Source organism: Capra hircus, chromosome 6 (genome assembly GCF_001704415.2).
Source record: "Capra hircus breed San Clemente chromosome 6, ASM170441v1, whole genome shotgun sequence".
Classification (NCBI taxonomy): Eukaryota; Metazoa; Chordata; class Mammalia; order Artiodactyla; family Bovidae; genus Capra; species Capra hircus.
In genome coordinates this window covers 17210680-17230833 of record NC_030813.1, presented here as the reverse complement: position 1 = coordinate 17230833, position 20154 = coordinate 17210680, and positions in this window count along the sequence as shown.

Sequence of the window (20154 nt, the reverse complement as noted above, 5' to 3'; positions counted from 1 at the left end):
TGAAAGTGTTGCTTCTGCCACCGCCCATGAGGTGAACAGCAATGCCCATGGCAAAGCTATTTAAATGTCCATGTTTGGGATATCAAAGTATAGCAAAGATATCACAACTTCCACATCCTACTGCGCCTGGCACCTTGTTCTCTGTCTTCCTAGGGAGTTTTGCCACCGGTTTCACCATTTAGCCTCTCCTCTTGGTCTGCTCGTCTCTCAGACTTAACTCATCCTGTTCATCTGCGAGATAGAGACTTGGCTGTGTCTGTCCACATGCTTGCCTCTTCCTTCTGCTCAAAACAGGCTTCTACCAGCAGGACCCGAACTCTAATCACACCAAATTAGACCCGCCCCCCAACAAGTCTCCTAATTTTGTACTGAGATCCAGTAATCCCCAGTCTTGTACTGGGAGGGAAAACAATTCCTCTAGATTTTAGCTTTAAAATTTGATGTTTGAAAGAAAATGGCATTCTGGAGCTAGATGGTGATAATTTTAGCACACAACTGAACTATACAAAAATGGGTTAAAACGGTTTAAAAATGATTAAAATGAAAAAAATGATTAAAATGAGTTAATTGTTTCAATTCAGGACATATAAAATGAAAATTGTAAATATTTGCATAATTTTAAAGAATTTTTTTTTTTGTAACTGCGAAGGAATAGGGAAGAGAACTAGAAAAGTATCTGTAACATCCTTCAAAGTTATTAAATGAATTGGGTCAAATGTATATGAAATCCTTTTGCAGTGTGCACTTGGATTTGCATAGACAATTTCTATTTTTATCTTTCCCACTTTATTTCTTCCCTTGGTCGAGTTCTAGTATCCATCAAGAGAGAAAAGTTGTAGACACAAAACGACGCTTTGTGTGTCCTTCACAAGGGCTGATTTGTTTCGGAAAGAATTTCAAGGAAGTAAGGAATCTTAAAACGGTGTTTTTATATAGACAGTATTTAGTTAAGCGTTCTCCTATCACTAAAGGCCCACCTCACCAAATGCATATGTAATTCTTATTTATATTGGTGACTCTATGAGCAACAGAGAATTGCAGATCCCAGGGTCCATAGGATTCTCAGCTTATTCAAAGGCCTTGTTTCCAGTGGCCAAATACAAATTCTTCATTTACCACAAACCCCAAAATGTGGGAAGAAGATAGCTGAGTCAACAGGAAATAAAGGAGACAACTCTCAAACTCTGTGCAGAGAATTAAAATGTTACTGTTCCCACATTCAGACAGAGACAAGCCCTTGCTTTTAGGAGCCGGAGACCGCCTAGCTTCTGACCAGCTCAGATAGTGCACAGGGACACTATGGGGTCACTACATAAGAAGTTTATTTTCAGTGAAGAGAGAGTATAAAATCCTACTCCAGGGTACTGTTTGCACCAACGTCTTGGAAATAAGAACAACACTGGTGTGTAGTTTGAGTCTCTCATACTTACGACTTCTAACCAAACAAATCATAATCCCACCCCCTAGTCAGCCGAATAACCTTACGTGAAAGCTGTATCCGAGGCACTGCAGGCCCTTAAACAACAGCTCACTCATCGTTCTCATGTCTCCTGGAATGGAAACAGAATGAGTATTCCTTATAGATTCAAACACCAAACCACAGAGGTTAAATGATTTACCCAAGGGTCGGCAAAAACAGCTTCTCCCCTGGCAAAGCAGCATTGTTACAGTTTCTCAAGAGATCCACACCAGTGCTTATGTTGTTTTGGGAGCCCTTCCTGTGAAGAGTTCAGTTCCCAAACTTGGGAGGTCAACGCCATCGCTGTTCTAATAAGTACTTTTCCCAGTCAGATTCTTTTGCTGATGCTTGACTGCATCTCAGACAGTTTTACAAAATGGCGAAGACTGCCTCCTTCCAGAACCACCCACCACACCTCACTGGATATGCCTGGTGTTCATCCTTCATTTCTTTCTTCAGCTTAATTTTTAAAACTGCTGCAGCCTTTCACCAACCTAATGTAAACTCTGATACCTCCTTAGCAAGATGTTTGGGTGCAGCATCCTGATGCATCACGACGCCAGGCAAGGGAGACGTAGAAGGCAAGGTGAACGCTAAAGACGCAGGACATCCATGCTATGCGCCATGACCGCAAGGGTCTTACTTGTGAGATGTGGACAAAGAGGGAGGATTCCAACAGGTAACCCACCCACAGGCAGGTTAAAGAAGAGATATATTACACTTGGGGAACCCATTTCCTGACTGCATTTAAACAATTAAGAAGAATCAGTTTAGGCACGTTTTTCTTTAAAGCCATGTATTGGATTATTTAATAATGAATACACTAGAATGCCATCCAATGATACAGTGGGATTCATGTTCCTGCAAAAATTTAGTACCTCAAAAGCCTGGGTTAGAAGCAATTGCTGTCATCTGTTCATTCAACAATGATTTATTTCACTCCTACAGCATGCAACATGGATTTACATGGCTTTTGACACTGCACAGAGTAACTGATTTTAAAAGTTATTCTGAGCGGAATATACGCTATATCCTGCTCCCATGATCCTTTCAAATATCAGGAAGCATTAGCTCACATCTGTTTCTGCTGGGGTAGGAATACCATCCCAGGGTATTCCTAGGAATACTCCAAAGGTTGAGCAGCATTCTGTCATAATATTCTAGCTGCCATCTTTAAAAGAAAAGAAATTTATATTAAAACATACATGGGGGGACTCCCTAGTCCTGTCCTATGTTCCTCCTATTACTCCTGACAATAGATACTCATCACCCTCCAAGAACCAGCCTCCCCTGTGTGAGGAGAATACATCCATGTGAGTGCAGGTCGCTGAATGAATAAGGGAGGGGGCCTTCATTGCCCCCTTTGAAAGACACTATCCCTTTTAGAATCTTGAGACCTCAATACCGGAGATAAATATTTTTCCTGATAAGTGCCCAGATGGAAAATGGTATGCACTTTGCTTTTTTTCAGGGTCCAAACTCAGTTGCAGGCAGAACTCTCTCTAAAAGTTTCACCAGAAAGGCGAGCCATAATGTGCCGGCATACCACCAAGCTTCTATAACTTTTCCAGATTGTGGGCATTGAAACAGAACAAAGGGGGCCCAGAAAAAGAGGGACAGACAGAGAGCTGGCAAGACCAGCGCCAAGCTGACGAGACTTTTCTTCCAAGTCTGCATGGTCTGATTCACCTTGCCACCCTATATTTAAGTGAGCTAAAAAGATAATACACAAAGGGGAAAAAAGTTGATAATATTCCTATCTCATATAGCTCACAAAAGATTTATAAGGTAGTACACCAAATATTATTCATAGTTTAAAAATCTTAAAGTCTGTGACCACAAGAAACTTTAAATTTGATATGCTAACCAAAATAAATAATACTTTGCTTTTAAAATCCCAACACTTTATTTTCATTATAAAATCTAAATTCAGAAATGTCTTTGCAATGACTGTATTATAGTTATCAGGTGAATGATTATACAGAAATAAGTCATGTAGAAATGGACATATTGCTGTGATTAAACTAAAATGGTTCATCCAATGGTCATGCACAAGCAAACCAGGATTTAAAAATTTCTATGTGAACAGTCCGTGTTATTAGAAAAATTATCCAAAAGTTAATTAATAGTGAGGGGAAAGTAATCCACAACTGTAAAATGAAACCAGTGTTCAAGGGATATTTGCACATTGATAGGGTAATAAATAACCTCCTTGGTAATATCAGACTCACCAATAAAATCCAGTTACACTTTCTGGTGCAATTTCAGATGGTAGTTTAGAGTCATAAGGAAGATGAAGCCAGCATCTTGGGTCCTTATCCTGTCACCCTCTGCTGCCACTGCATCTGAGGATAGGGTTTTGTTAGCCCACTGCAGAGTTGTGTTTTTGTGTGGGAGGTTTAGCTGGGCATGATTTCCTGCCTTTTAATTCTTGCCCTCCCCTAAAGGCAGGGACTTCGGCAGCGGAAGGGAAGAAAGAAGATGCTCCATACAGAAGACACCAGCAAGTGGCAACATGTACGTTTGTGACATCAGTTAACACAGCAAACAAACACACACTGGCCTAAGACAATGTGCCTTGTGCCATAACCTCCCTTTGTTTCGGTGAAATTATATCATTCAGGAGTCTGTTCTGCTCTCTTTATCAGAGAATGTGGGTGCCCTGGAATGGCAGGAAGAGGAGTCTCTTTCCTTGCCATAGTTAGTTAGAGGTAGTCGCTCAGTCGTGTCCGGCTCTTTGCGACCCCACGGACTGCAGCCTGGCCAAGCTCCTCTGTCCTTGGGATTCTCCAGGCAAAAAAATCCTCCCCTCAGATGGGGTGATGCCAGACTGAGAGGGAGGAGAGACCTAGCATCGCTGGAGGAGGCTTCCGTTCTGGGCAGTCGGAGCCAGTCCCTGCCTGTGCGCAGCCTTCAGGAGGCTGGGTGAGGAGGGGCGCTGCACCCACTGGGACTGTGTGAGCTCAGGCTCAGCTCCACTGCTCTGTCTCGCTTTTGCTTAAGTCCTGCTCAGGGCTTCGTCTGAGGGCCTGTGAAGGGTGCGCTCAGCACAGAGATGCAGGATCCTGCCGGGCTCAGCCTCCGGCCTTCCCTGGACCGCTCCAGAGTTGGGTCTGTGGAAACACCCAGGCGTCCAGCCGTGGTCTGGCCTCCCCAGACGTGCCGGAGCCCCCCCCCCCCCACCACCACGCTCCCCCTTCCTGGCTCTCACTGCTTTGTCACCCCTCTGTTCACTTCCTACATTTTCGCTCAGATGTGGTTTAGTGTTTTCTTTCCAAGGCATATTTTGCATGGAAGAATGCTTTCAGTGCGCTGAGGCCCTAATTGCCAAATCATGGTTGCCAAAACATGTTATTTTGGCTTCAAGCTGGTACAGAGCAGGAGGCGTTTTCCCCTCTTGGAGAAGAAGAAAAAAAAAAAAAAACAACAACAAGAACCTTCTTCAGCAGCCCAGGGGCCAGCAAAGACAAGGAGCTGAGGCCTCCGTGGCCCATCCAGCAGTCTGTGAGGGTGACCCCACTCCAGTCAGACTCTTAGGGTGGCCGGGGTGACGGGCCCTGCCCTAGCGGGCGACTCCGAAGTGGGGCAAGGAGGAGGCGCAGGGCTGGCTCAGGTAGGCAGTCAGGGGCACGGGCAGAGGGTGGCCTGAGACCAGCTGCCACCAGGGGGGTCCCTGCCCTGCCCGGCGCTGCCCCGAAAACTTCTGCCTGAACACTGCAGACACACGTGTCCAGCAGGCACAGGGATTCCAAGTGGAGACAAACCTGGGGCGCCAGGGAAGCAGGGGGGAACCGATCAGTATGAGCTGTATCGCTGCTAATTAAGTCCTGATCCCCTGGCTCCACTTGAAACCAATTAGGGAGTGGAATCGAGTTCCGAGAGCAGGTGCTAACTGGTTGCAAAAGCCACGTCCGTCACTTCAGGAAAAGGCTTCACAGGTAGTTCCAGTGAGGACCAGCTCAGGGAGCACAGGCTTTGCCGAGAAAATTCATCACTGAACGTTGCCTCAGGACACCAGGAGCGCGGAAGAACCCTCCTCTTCCTGTCAAAAAGAACTGTTTTCCCATCCTCTGTTTTCCCCTCGGTAGCTGACTTTCTCCTTGCGTGGACAATGGTGTAATTTAGAAGCGAGTAAACACTCTCCCGGAGATGCCAGCGGCAGCCTCTTTGCAGCACAGACAATATGGTATTTGTTGGGGCTCAAATGCCAGTCCAGAGTTGGCCCCACACAATCCGGCTCTCTCCTTTCCCAGACTGTTGAAGAAAAAGAAAAAAAAATTTCTGATCACACATGTGTAAACACACTTCATTGCAAATATTTATTTGAAAGAAGCCTGAGAGTTCTGTTAGTATTGTGTGCGTGTAAAGAGGAACTATGATTGAGTGTTAAGTACCTGGGAATACTCTAGCGTATTTTCTTCTTCTTCAGAAACTTTGCCCATACTCTAGAAATTTTGGCCTGAAATAATGGCTGGGCATGGACTGGGCACTTCTGTGTGCCAGGGGCTCTGCCAAGTGTTTTGCACAAATCCTTGTTTAATCTTTACAACGATCCTGTGAAATGGGTATGGCTTAGAGAGGTTAGGTAACACATCTAGTAACTGACTGGCCAACCACTTGAATTCTACCTGAGCCTGTATCTTTCAATGCAGTCCTGTTATCCCATCTCCCAGCTCTGGATCCTGAACAGAAAGAGCAAAATACCTTGCACACTGTGTGTGCCCAACAAGTAACAGTCAGTGAATGAATGAACGCATGGGGCTCAGGTAGTATTAAGGATTGGCCCCGGTTTCATATTAAAACAGTAACCTGGGAAATGGTTCTATTAACTGTTAAGTCTCCCAGTCTGGAGATCTCATAGTTGGGGGACATATTTGCACTGATTATATATATATATATATATATATATATATATATATATATTGCAAGGGTCTTCCTTTGATCTTCGTGGGACATGTTCTTAATCCTGGCAGCATTGGACCTACATTTGGCACATTTTGATGAAGCTGCAGGCAAGTTGGCTGAAGTTGCTGGCACTGACTCCAGGAATCATTATCAACATAATTTCCTTTTTCTTATGACATGTAATCCCTTTCCTAGCCTCACACCCGAATCTTCCGACTCCTCTTGTGTTGGGAGCCTGCTGTTTGAGTCATGCGTGTAACCTCCGAGCACAGGCTTTCTCTGGAACGCGTTCTGTGTTTATTGCACTATTTATTAGTTTTATAGCAACAGAGCCGAGCTCTTCTTTGGTGTCTTTCTTTGGATTAGGCTCACGGTTCAGCCCCATAGAAAGAGTGGTTTGGATTCTCGGTAGCACCTGAACTAACTTGAAAGATAATTGAAAGCACGGATATTTATGTGAAACATTGTTTTATGATTGTTGATTAAAAAAATTATTTCCCTTGATGGTGCTTGGAGATACTGTGAGATGAGAAGGGGCTGAACCCAACAATTGAAGCACAGAATCAGAAATGGTAAGGGGAGTTTTAATGACTGGCTTTAGCTCTGATGAGGGCAGTCAGGTCCTGATCCTGTTTCATCTTCCAGCTCTTCCACTGTCCTTTAGGTTCATCTTGAGTAGTTCACAAGTTCTCCGGCTCTTTTTCACTGTTGCTGTAATGAAGAAAGAGTACTGCCGGTCAGTGCTTTTTTTTTTTTTTTTTGCCGGAAGGTTTAGTTGAAAAATTGTAACACAAGTTGAAAGTGATTGATTAAGAGAATCCAGGTCCGCATACTCCCACCCACTTCTATCCACCATTTGCTGGAATGCTGTGTTTGCCCACACAGCTCAACTGTCGATTAAATTGCTTTCTTCCTTTCATCCATGTGGGTCCCTGTCTATGCAAACAGACTTCCCTAACTCTTTAGGACCGTGACCTTTAAAGTCTGCCTGAGGAATGTAAGAGAACTGCACATTTTACAAAACTGATGTAAGACTTGTTCAGAACTTCAGAAAAAAACTGCAAGGGGAGGGCCTTACATTGCATTTTCACAAGAGGCCCATTCAACAACACAGGATATGGCGAAAATAAAACAGGATTGGGTGGGGTGCCTGTTTGGGTTCTCAGGGGGCCGAAATCAAAGAGGTGTGCAAACTATTCTGCATAAATCCCTGCCATCCGCTTTGATAAACAAGATTACAGACTTGAAAGGTCGATTATATATTCTTAAGGAGAAATGCCAGGTTCTTGTTAATGTTTGTGCCTGTCAGGATCTTAAAATAGACTTGAGTGAGCTAATCACATTGATGACCACGTACAGCAGTGGGGTAAGAGCTTAATACAATTTTATTACCTCCTATGGGCAAATATTTGCCTCCTGAGACACACCCACTCCCTCCAGAACAGTCTATTGTAAACAATTGGCTCCCCTTTTACAAGAGCTGAAATCTTTATGATGTTTGGGAATGCTGAAACCAAAGGCTAAACAGCTTATTTCAATCTTGTCTTGCAGCCAGTAGTGCTCACCAGTTGGTTTTTCCCTCTCTTTTTTCTCACTACTATGCCCAAGGCATGTTCTAGAAAACTAACACTGGCAAAAGTTCTCTTCACCCTTCCCAGTTTTGTTCCTGGGAATGAAGAACGGTGGGTGTTTTAGAATTTCGCATGTAGTTCCGGCAGACAAAGACCCTGCCTCCATTTTCCTCTGCCTTCATAAAGCTGAGCATTACTTCAAAGTCTCAGATCTCTGATTGAAAGAGGTGAGAGTTATTTCTGATAATATTGCTGCCAGGATTTAAGCCTACAAGATTTAAGCCAGACTGCTAGCCTGGCTCGTGGAAATGCAATGAGTGTTTCCCCCAAATGCTTTCTTATAATCAGGTGGACACTCGGTTAACGTAATTGCTCCTAACTTGTGCAGGTTGTGTTGTGGGGTCATGTGAAGCCTTAATTTCAATAATCTTCACTTGGCTCCTTTAGCAGGGATAAACAGATTAAAAGAATGAGAGGTTTTGTTTTTTTTTTTAATGGAGAGAGCACAGTATTTTTTTTCTCTTGTTAACGCGTGGCTAGATGTGCTTGTATGCGTATTTACGTTCATGCTCACTCACAGAACTGCATTTCAAAAATATTTAGTACTGCTTAATATCATTCCCATTGTCAAAACTGGCTTAGTCTAAGCAGATTAATGCAATTCTGGCCCAAACGGGAATCATCTGTGCTCCAGCCAGCTTTCAAAATTAGGAAAGCCTAGTTGATTCATATGTAACTTCTAAAAATGTGTTTGGCTTGTTAATCATGCTTAAATTCTATCAAAGGAAACATTGCTTTTGCACCATCATAGGCCTCCTTTCAAATTATTCTCATACTTTTGGAGCCATGCAATCTACCATTGTGGTGTATTGATGGTTAGACTTAGAGTCATGTACTATGTGGTAGGTCTAAGTCATGTGTGTTTATATATATGACTGTGGGGTATTTGCAAGTTAGGTTAAACTGCTACATAAGTAAAACCAAAACTGTGTTATGGTTTAAAAACAACAGGAGTTAATCTCTTGCTCAAGTAAGAGTCCAAGGTGAATGACCCTGGCCAGACAGTGGCTTTCCTCCAAAGTGTCCAGGAAGAGAGGGAGGGAGACCTAGAGTCAATGTCTAGCAGTCTTTACCAGCGTAGGTAGTTGTATGTGTCTTATATATGTACATCCTCGTTTGTATTCAGGCAGCATGTGGATATCTACCTGGTGCAGAAATCAGTATAAACAAATCACACACACACACACACACACACACACACACACACATCTATGCAAACCCAGGAATAATATTAGTTCCTCTTTTACAAAAGCAGTAACGTATATTAGGTTTCGGGAAGACGAAAGCCAATGTAAATGGCCCTGGCAGAGAATGCCTTTTCCTATTTTGTCTGCAGTGGCATTAAATCAAAAGGTAAAAGAAACAGTGGTCAAGAGGGAGAGATTAGTAGGTGGGGGGACTAAAGGGAGAGGCTTTCTGCAGCCTCCTCTTTCAGACTTTTATCACCAGCCGCCCTCCTCCTTCACGTTTCCTCCTGACATCTATTCCTATTTGTTCATTGCTACTTGAGATAGTCTCTGGCCTCCCTTCCTTCAGGCAGTCCTGACCACCCAGGTCTTCAGTGGCAAAAAAAAGATCCTGTCTTTTCCTCTCTACACGATGAATATGCCAGATGAGCAGGACCCCCAGGAATATCCATTATTTAAAAACATTACTAGGTTACTGGCTCTAAGACAAAGGAAATGGCCAGAGCCCTTGTGTCTGGTAAAGTCGTGGCCATCTGATGTGCCTGATAGCTTTAGAAGGCAGATATCTTGGAAAGAGTCCAGCTTCTTGCGTTGCTCAACACTTCAGCTCATACTGAGAGTGGAAAAGAAGGCAAAAGCTGCAACTTTGCCGAAGGAAGGGGGAAACCCACAAAGAAGCCAACCTGACATTTATCAGCATGAGCTCTTTTGTTTTGGTGACATAACACACCCTGTCAGTTCCTGGCATGCTTATTTTCTGGCTTGCCTGAAGTAACAACAATGCCAGTTACTAGAAATACAGAAGCTATAAATGGTAACTGATAATATTATGCATATTTCTAATGACTTGAAAAAATATGTTTTCAGAAAACTGCCTTGGAGGCGCTAGTTTCAGTTTTGTAACTCAAGGGGTGATAAGATTAAGCCGTGTGAATCTCTGCTTCCTTGGGCTGAGCTCCTCCAACATCTGCTCAAGCTTCTGGTTGAGTGCTGGGCAGCCTCTGGCCTTGTCTTTGAAACAGAAGTTGGAGGGGACCCTAGAAGGGAGAAGGGCTGGGTGAGGCCTGGACAGCAGCCAAGATTCAGCTGCTACTGGCATTGGCCTCTGCTGGCTGACTCTGTGTGAAGGTCGTTTGGCACTGTGGGCTGGGATGAATTCGATACTGGGATGTCATCGCTGACCCTTGATTGCCTGATTGTGCCCCAAAATGAGAATTCATCGAGTTGCCGCCTTCAAATATTATACATAAGAACGTGATAAAAACTTGCTAATGGTTGCATCGCCTTCATTTAAACATTGCCACTGGGTTTTCTCCAGAACCCAGAAATATGTATTTCCTTAGTAAACTTTTCGACGTGGAGAGCCTTCTGAAAGCCAAAATCTCTGTCTTGAGAGTCAGTGAGAAGTACCAAAAAGGCCTAGCCCTGCCCAGAGAAGCCTCTGACTTTCTTGAAAGTGAATTTGTGGCCTAAATTTAACCTCTGGTTAAGTTGATAGAGCAGATTGTGTCAGGTAAGGTAACCAACCTGCCTATCTATTCTGCTTCTGTTCGACCACTTCTGATTTCCCGTTTGTAAGGGATCATTAGGATATCACTTTTCTTCCTTATCACCCTGCCTACATGTCTTATAAACAAATAACTGTTTGGATTTGTCATGGTTTGAGATTCCCAACTTTGCCATCAGTTAGTAGAATAGAGAATCTAGGAACTTTGGACATGGATACAATTTCCCTCAAAGTAAAGTTGTGAGCTTTCTTCACCTTTATTTATGAGTTAAATTTGGATATCTTGACACGAAATTTCAAGATGCTTTGCAAAAATGACAGGAAATTTTGGCTAGAACAAAGTAGAGGATTAAATTACCCTTACTGTTGTTGTTCAGGCATGCAGTCTTATGCGACTCTTTGTGACCCTGTGGACTGCAGCCCACCAGGCTCTGCTGTCCATGGGATTTCCTAGGCAAGAATACTGGAGTGGGGTGCCAGGGGATCTTCCCGACCCAGGGATCAAACCTGTGTCTTCTGCATTGCCAGGTGGATTTTTACTGCTGAGCTGCCACGGAAGCCCCAAATACTTCTGTTAGCTTTGAGAAAATCAGATAAACGTTCCATTCAGAAACAGTACAGAAAAGTTTAATTTCCATAAAATTTAACCTTAATTGAAAATATTTTTGCATTTTAAAAAATCCGATTTTCTTCCTCTTGATGGGCTGTGAGGAGGAACGTCTGGTTGAGGACATTCAGGTCTGCTTTTTCTCTCCTCCCGCTGCTTGCTTTTCACTGTAAGTCACCAGAAGTTTATGGAATTCACACTCAAGGGAGGTTACTACTTGCTAGCAACTCTGGAAAAAAGTAGGTGCAGAAAACATTTGAAATGAATGATTTAAATAAAAATGGTAGATTATATGAGTTTATTTTCATCATTCCATCCCTGACTTCTTTAACCACTGAGTGTAACAATCCACATGGCCATGGAGTCTGTCTGCCTTTGAGGAGTCCCGAAGGCCACCTCTGCACTGAGCCTTTCTCTAGCATGGTGGACACATCAGAGTGCCGCCCGTGCTCCCCGAACCACTCATCTGGCCTCTCTTCTCTACTGCTCCCCTGTGTCATCACTGCCATTTGTATGGCTCATCTCAGCTAAATAAGCCTCGTAAGGCCAGGACCTGTCTTCAGTCTGTTTTCTCCTATTGTATTTATGAGAGCCTCATACTTATAACAGTTTGTCCTAAAAGTGTTTGTTGAAAGAACCTGATGAAGTTAGAAACTTATTAAATTCTCCCTAACTCCTTGTGTGTGTTTTTTTTACCCCACATTTATACTTCACAATTTGCCCTTTCTGGTTTTCTGTTTAGTAGAAATAGAAAAATTCAAAAAAAAATACGAAGAGAAGCAATAAAATATCAGCTACAAACATATGCCAAAATAATATGCAGTTATTATTTGGTATAATAAATACCAAATAATATTTGTTATTATTTGTTAATTGTAAATATTTGTGATTATTTGGTGATTTTTTGAACATATATGTGTGTATATACACACAGTTGGGGGGGGGGTTCTATTACTTGCCAACATACTGTATTACAGTTTTCCATGCCACTTTTTTCACTTAGTTACAAAATACTTTTCCCGTGTCTTAAGACATTTCGTTCAGGTTATATTATGTTCCATCATATGAATACATGATAATTTATTAGTTAGGCTCCCTTTCAAGTTGTAGGGCCAACTCAACCTAAGTGACGCAAGACAAGAGGAAGTATTTATTATAGTGTGATATAAAACGTGACATACATTAGTGCAATCCTAGGTATACAGCGATCAGTGTCAAGGGCAGGGTGACTCCGTGGAGCTTAAGGAGAAAGGATCTCTAGCTGGAACAACTGGACAGGGCTTCAGAACAGAGGTGGTATTTGGTGTGGGCACAAAGACGAAGTCAGGATAATGACTTCAGTGTCTTAAGTACAGACCACGTGACACACTATACTGATCACCTTACACAGCCTGTCGTATTTGTTCTTCAAAGCCTTTGCTCCTTTCAAAGAACGATCACAGTGTGATATTTTCCCCATGTCTTAAGACATGATTGGCTCTGTTATTTTCCATCATTTGAATTCTATATATTGCATCATACGAACACGTACTAAGGGATATTCATTTTTGCAATAGCTTCTTTTAAATTGCAGAACCAACTCAATGTAATTGAAGCAAAACAAACTTATTACTTTTATTATAAGATGTTTTCATTCGCATTTCACAGATGAGAAGGCCAAGGCTTAGAGAGGTTATACGAACTTGCCTGTGTTCCAGTTAGGACTTTGACAGAAAGGAGAACCAGGGACCAAGCTGGATGGTAGGGCAGCAGGAGGCGATTTATAGAAATGAATAGCCTCACCCAAAGCATCAGTAGCCACATATGTCGACACAGTATCACTGTGAGTCTGCTGCTTGGAGTGCATTTCGTTAGGACCTGCCAGATGGAGAAGACAGGAAATAACTACCTTTCATGGTGGCTCTTTAATGTGGTTCCTTAAACAGCCATCTGTGCTACCCATTGCAAGAAACCGAGGATTTCAAGTCATCTCTTGAATCTTCTGTGTGACAGTTTCTCCCATAACGGCTCCTTAGTTGAAGATCAAAGGCCACCATCCATTTTAACATAGAGCCAACTTTTAATAAGTGATTTCTGCAAAGATGGGTAATTCAGATGACATTGGAGCAAGGCACACGTTTACAAAATAAAGACTTCAACTCACTTTCAGCCTTTAAAATGTATAATCTGTTACAAACATAAAAGTTTGGTCAAACTCACATGCTAGGATGAGTTGGTTCTCCTCACTATCCAAGAAAAAAACCTTTCTCTAGGACAAATGTATTTAGGGCTTTCCAGAGAGCCCTAAATATGTCTCCTGACTCATTCTTGCCTCCTTGCATCGGAACTCCCCATGCACAGGCAAAGTCCGATTTTTGAGTTGCCCTCGACTCACTTGTTGCATGCAGGGAGGCAGGGAGTCACCAGCTAAAGGCGGCAGCCCCAGGCTGTTGGAATGACTGCAGTGGGTCTGTCTTTGAAGTTCTACCCTGCAGTTATCTCCCATTGCACCCGGCGGGCTGTAAGCAAGCCCGTTGCATGCAGCTGTCACCATTTAAGCCAGCAGGCGTTTGAAGATGTGCCGTCCCACCACCACCCCCATGAGGGAAGCCAAAATAGAACAAAGTGTGGTCTTCTCATGAAATAGTTTGAATGCTTGATAAGAGTGTGCGTCTGCACCTTTCCCCCTGGATGGAGCGCTTGGGGGGAGGGGACAGGGAGGAGAGCAAGGTAGCATTACCTCCCTCTCGGCCAACGTGGAACACAGGTAGCTAGAACCGCCACGTGTGTATATCACTGTTCCTGATGACAAAATAGTTTGCACGTGGTGGAGATGGTGGTGATGGCATCAAGAGGAAGAAGGGAGGGGAAGGCGGGTCTCCGAATTTCTGGAGGACTTGTCACAGAAGCCTCCTCCATGGAGTGCTTCTCACCTCTTCCCCTCTGTGTTGAGAGCACAGTTGAGACCCCGCACCCCAATGGTGCTGTTGAACATATGTTCTAAATGAGTGGTGAGATAATGTCGCGGCCGTTGAGGCAATAAGCGTCAGCTGTGGTTTCTGATTTCCTCACCACGTCTTTATCACTTGATGAGTGAGCCGGTGTGTTTCACCCCTGGAGTGTGAGCTAGGACAAATTTTTGCCACCTCTTTTCCCCATACCCAGAGCCTCATCTCACAAAAGAGAAGACAAGTCTTTGCACAGAAAGCAGCTGTCCAGAAGGGCACTGCATTTGCCCAGACCTCCCAAATGTCTCATCAAAACCCTTCCTTCTGGGTTGATTTCTCTGTTGCTGCAAATACCACACATGGAGAACCGAGAGTGGCTCCATGTGACAAAAGTACTTGCAAGATCCTGGAGGAGGGGAAAGGCGCAGGCCAAGCGCTAGGGGATCGCCCTCTGCTTTCACTGCCCAGCTGTCCCCCGGGTGAGCCGCCCTCGCGGCCGACTTCACAGAGGAGCCAAGCGACCAACAGCAAATTGCTCATTTTACAAACAAAAATGCAGACAGTAGGAGAGCCTGTGTAAGCTGAGTTACAAATTGCTCTCAGGCCTGAGTGGGGAGTTGGCAGTCAGTGGTGGAGCCTCAGGTTCTCTGGAAGGAAGGGGAGCGACCTGTTACGCAGGCTGGAAGGACAGTGGAGGAATGCCTGGTATGAGAATTGTGGGCCTTTCTCCCCATCTGCAGACACCATGTGGCTGGTCCCTTGGTGGCCCAGGAGATTACATAAAGGGCTGGAAATCTCGCCGTCTTTGTGAAGGGTAAACATCTTCCTTCTGCCACCAAAGCGGTAGCAATTGTGGTTCCAGGAAGGGAGGTTTCAAAACAAAACTAGGCCACTGCTGCTGGTATTGCTCTGCCTCCAAGAAGATACCATCAGCTCTCATCAGACACCGATTTTCGAGTTTGTGGATTTCCCAGACCTTTATTCTTGCCTTCCTATTTGGCAGAATCAATAAAACAAAACTCAGATGGGACAATTTTTCTATTTGTAAGCACTTTATAGAAAGAGCTTGGTTGCCGAAGTCATTCAAGCTGCCGACCAGAATTCAGTTTGCAGACCATGTGTGCCTGTACATGGCTCTGCTCTCTTGGGCAGAAGTCGGAGAGGGAATTGAAGGCTTGGCTGAGCAGGTCCCAGGCTCCCCGCTCCTTTCAGCTTAAGCCACTGTGAGGCTAAGAAGAGGGTTAGACCTGTGTCTAGTTTAGCACTTTGGGTCCTCTCTGAAATGCGGTTGCCTGATCTGGAAAACTGAGGCAATCATGTCTATAGTACAGAGCTGATAAGATAATCTACATAAAGTATGTAAGGACCTTTAATAAGGTGGGTCTATAATAAGCACCCAACACGTGTAATCTCCTCTCCCCCGCCCCCATTTCTCCATGTCCATGATCAATTAAGAAAAGGCACTGAAATATGGGGCTGAGTTGCCTGACTCCAACCTGAAGCTGAAGAGGAACTAGAAGGTTAGTTTGCGAGGACAAGAATGGGCATTGTGTCCAAAGCCACTAGTACGAATTGATGCTTTTGAACTGTGGTGCTGGAGAAGACTTTTGAGAGGCCCTTGGAAAACAAGGAGAGAAAACCAGTCAATCCTAAAGGAAATTAACCCTGAATATTCATTGGAAGGACTGATACTGAAGCTGAAGCACCAGTACTTTGGCCACCTGAGGCAAAGAGCCGACTCATCAGAAAAAAACCCTGATGCTGGGAAAGACTGAAGGCAGGAGGAGAAGCGGGCAGCAGAGGATGAGATGATTAGACAGCATCACTGACTCAATGGGCACGAGTTTGAGCAAACTCCAGGAGATAGTGAGGGACACGGAAGCCTGGCATGCTGCGGTCCACAGGGTCTCAAAGAGTCGGCCACAACTCAGCGACTGAACAACAATCTCCAGAGCCTGACATCCAGCATGTGCATTTAAGCAGAGACTGAGCAAGGGACTCGATGGTGGCTGCACCATCAGGTGGTGTTCATGAGGGATGGATGGTCAGCTGTGTCATTTGGAGACTCAGCTGGAACATGAGATTCACAGCAGGCCTTCCAGCCCTTGTGGTGGTGGTGGGGGGGCATAAGAATAGAGAAGAGGGGCAGGAAACTCACTCATGGGTGTAGGGTGTGAGGTAGAATTCATTCATAGGAGAAAATGGGGAGGAACCTAATTAATGGAGAGTCTGGGATTCCCCCAAGACAGAGAAATTCTTACTCTAAATGAACTAGGAGTTCCAGATTAAAACACTCACATGCACTATGGAATGAGGGTGATAATGGCGTAACTGTAACATGCGGAGCAAAAGTTGGGTACTGACTGAGTACAAGTCAGTAGGGCGATGCGGTTATACACCATCAGGAGCATCAGCATCACTAGACATGTCCTATCCAGGTGTAGAAAGAGGATGGCTCCACTAGCCCTGCTTCGTTAGGGTGCACAGAGAGAGCTGGCCACCTTCATAGGGGAGCAATGATGGAGAGCAAGCCATCTGGGGGAATGTGGGAGGAAGAGAATGTATCAGCCAGGGCTCACGGTTGCTAACGACAGAAACTGACTCTGGCTAATGTAGGCAAAAGAGGAATTTGTTGGAACATTATTGGGTGACTTGTACCATCACCAGGAGACCGGAGAGTCTGGTGGGGAAAATACTCAAAAGCCAAGTGAGGCTGCCTGCAGATCTGGCTAGGATGCTGTGCTAGCCCCTCCTCCACTGCCCACTGTGGCCATCACTGCTGGATCCTTCTGTTTTCCACCGATGGTCTTGGACTGAGCCTGCCCCTCCCCCTTCACATTAAAAACCCTACTCGGTGCTTCCAGTTGACTATGTGACCTTGTGCTGGCTGTCTGCAGGTGAGTCGAGGGAATCCCCAGTCCTCTTTGGCTTCTGTGATGGGAAGTAGGTCTCTGCCTTCCTCTAAGACTTCCAAAATGAAGAATAGCTACAGAAGATGAGTTCCCATGACTAGAGAAGCCTGGCAGGCTAGCGTCCACGGGGTAGCAAACAGTTGGATACAACTGAGCACACGTGCACACTGAACTGAACTGAAGTCAAAGTCACTCAGTCGTGTCTGACTCTTTATGACCCCATGGACTATACAGTCCATGGAATTCTCCAGGCCAGAATACTGGAGTGGGGATCTTCCCAACCCAGGGATCGAATCCAGGTCTCCCATATTGTAGATGGATTCTTTACAAGTTGAGCCACAAGGGAAGCCCAAGAATACTAGAGTGGGTAGCCTATCCCTTCTCCAGCGGATCTTCCCAACCAGGAACCAACCCAGAGTCTCCTGCATTGTAGGTGGATTCTTTACCAACTGAGCCATCAGGGGACCTGCAGACACACTGGGGCACACATAAACACATGAAAAAGCAAAATCGGGTACAAAGCAGCCAGCTGTGATTCCTTGTGTAATACCCTAAGGGGTAGGAAAAAGGTTGATAGATACATGCAATTGTGAAGCAGGTATTCATTTGTTCAAAATATGATTCTAATGAACAAAACTGGGCCAACGTGACTGAACTGCCTTTGGCAGTAATGAGTTCCCCATTGCTGGAAGAATGCAAGGAAATGCTGGTGACCCTTGGTGAAAAGTTTTCTCTGTGACAATGAATTTCTCATAATAAGTCATCTAGTTCTAGCGAATTCCCTGGAAGTCCAGTGGTTAGGACTCAACGGGGCTTTCACTGCTGTGAGCTCGGGATTCAATCCCCAGCCGGGGAACTAAAATCCCAAAAGCTGGGTGGCAAGGCCAGAAAAAAGAAATCATCTTGTTGTAAACCAATGTATTTCTTTCTAACTTACTCTCTCTGCATTGTAACAAAGAAGGAAAATATTCAAGAAACTCTTAAATCTTAGACCTTGAAACAGCTTGCATGTGCTTGGGTACAAAGATGGGAAAAGTTATGCATCCCCTGATGTTTTCTAACAGATGAGAGGATGGTGGAGGTGGGGAGCGGAGGGTGAGCATATGTTTTCTCTCCCCAGAAGTACAAGCCAGTCATCCACGCCAGCTACAGACAGGTTGGAGGTGTGGGAAGTTTCTGGCTACTAAATTGGTCCCTAAAACCTCCAAGAGGTTGGAAGTTAGAAATGGGCTGGGGGTAGAGGAAAGGGAGAGAGAAGAATTCTGCTGCTCCTGATGCCAGGATCGACTTCCCACACTCCTGTCGCCTCCCACCCAGAAGGGAGGCCCCCCGGGTGGCTAATTGCACCTGGCGCCCAGGGAGCAGCATCTAGGGTCCCTGGCGTTTGGCCAGCCTTCTGCCTGGTTCCTTTACTCTGCGTGCTTGGGTCAGTTCCTTCTCTGTTGCCCATAAATATTTACAGCTCCTGCATGCCCTTGCAAATTGGATTAATCTTCACATATTTCTGGGACAGAGACGCGCCTGTCCAACCTTAGTCCTGAGGAATAGGGAGAAGCAATTTCTAACCCACCCACCCCACCTTTATACCAATTAGTCTCAAGGAGAGAAGGAGAGTAGGGAGGAAGAAACAAAAAGGGAAGGAGAAGGGGTAGGCAAATATTTTGAAATGTAAGCCAAATGTCAAAGGAAATCTGAGCTCAGTGTTTGGGGAGCAAACTAGGAGAACGGGGCTTGTGAGGGCACTATCAGTACCAGGTGAGGGGTGAAGAGCCTGGATGAGTCCAAAAATAGACTGACCCATAACTGTTGTTCCAGAACACAATGTCGAGAATTCGAAACCCTCTTCTCCAGGTAAAGGAGAGAAGGAATGCCTGGCAGTCTACAGCATTCTGGAAGTGAAACGACAGATAAAGGAGTTTCTGAGCAAGGTTATTAGTGTGGATAATTACCATAATCATTCAAGTTTTATTTAAATTCATATGATATCTTCGGAAAAGGAATTTTAAAGCAGTTGAACTGCCAGGCACTCCTTCCTTGCAAATTTTAAACTGCCTGAGGTTTCAATCTTTTCAGATATTCACCATTTTCTGTTAAGAAAATGCCTTCCCTTGAAATGTTGACTGTTAAGGAAATTTATCTTTTCCTTCAGTCTTCACAGGAATGCGAGCGATTAGCCACGGAGCCCTTCTCTGTCTAGCACCAGGCATCAGCCGCCCAGCGACGCAGAGGCCATTTGAATGGGACTGCAGAATAATCTTCAGGAGAAAAAGCCAGCTCTCTCGAGTGGCGGCAGCCCATTGTGCTGAGTTAAACACACTGCAGAGTCTGGTTGGCGAGGTGTGGTGGTAATGGCAATGGTGGCTGCAGAGGTTAATATCTGTCTACCAGACCCTTTGCAATCTACTCTCCCCTATTACATCCTAATTAAAAACCCTAAACACTTTCTTTTAATTAAATATTTTTGTTTTGTTGGCAGCAGAAGACCTTTAAACTGTTTAAGCCTAAACATGATCAGAACTCCAATATATAAAACAGATAGTAATATCTGAAATTTATACAACATTTTTCATGTACCAAGCTTTAGATATTAATTTATTAAATCCTCATAACACCCTATAAAGAAATATTATTGTCATCTCTGTTTACAGGGAGGGAAACCGAGATGCATGAAAGATAACTTGTCTGAGATCACGCGGCTAGGAAACAGTAGGACTGTGACTGGAAGCCAGTCAGTCAGCCTCCGGACCCTCTGATGATTATGTGGGAGTGGAGGGCTCTGAGCCCTGGCCTTATCCCTCTCTCTTCTTGCTCTCGACTTCCCAGATGGCTCAGTGGTAAAGAACCTGCCTGCCACTGTAGGAGACGTGGGTTCGATCCCTGGGTCAGGAAGATCCCCTGGAGAAGAAAATGGCAACCCACTCCAGTATTCTTGCCTATGAAATCCTATGGACAGGGGAGCCTGGCGGGCTGTAGTCTGTGGGGTTGCAAAAGAGTCAGACGTGATTTAGTGACTAAACGA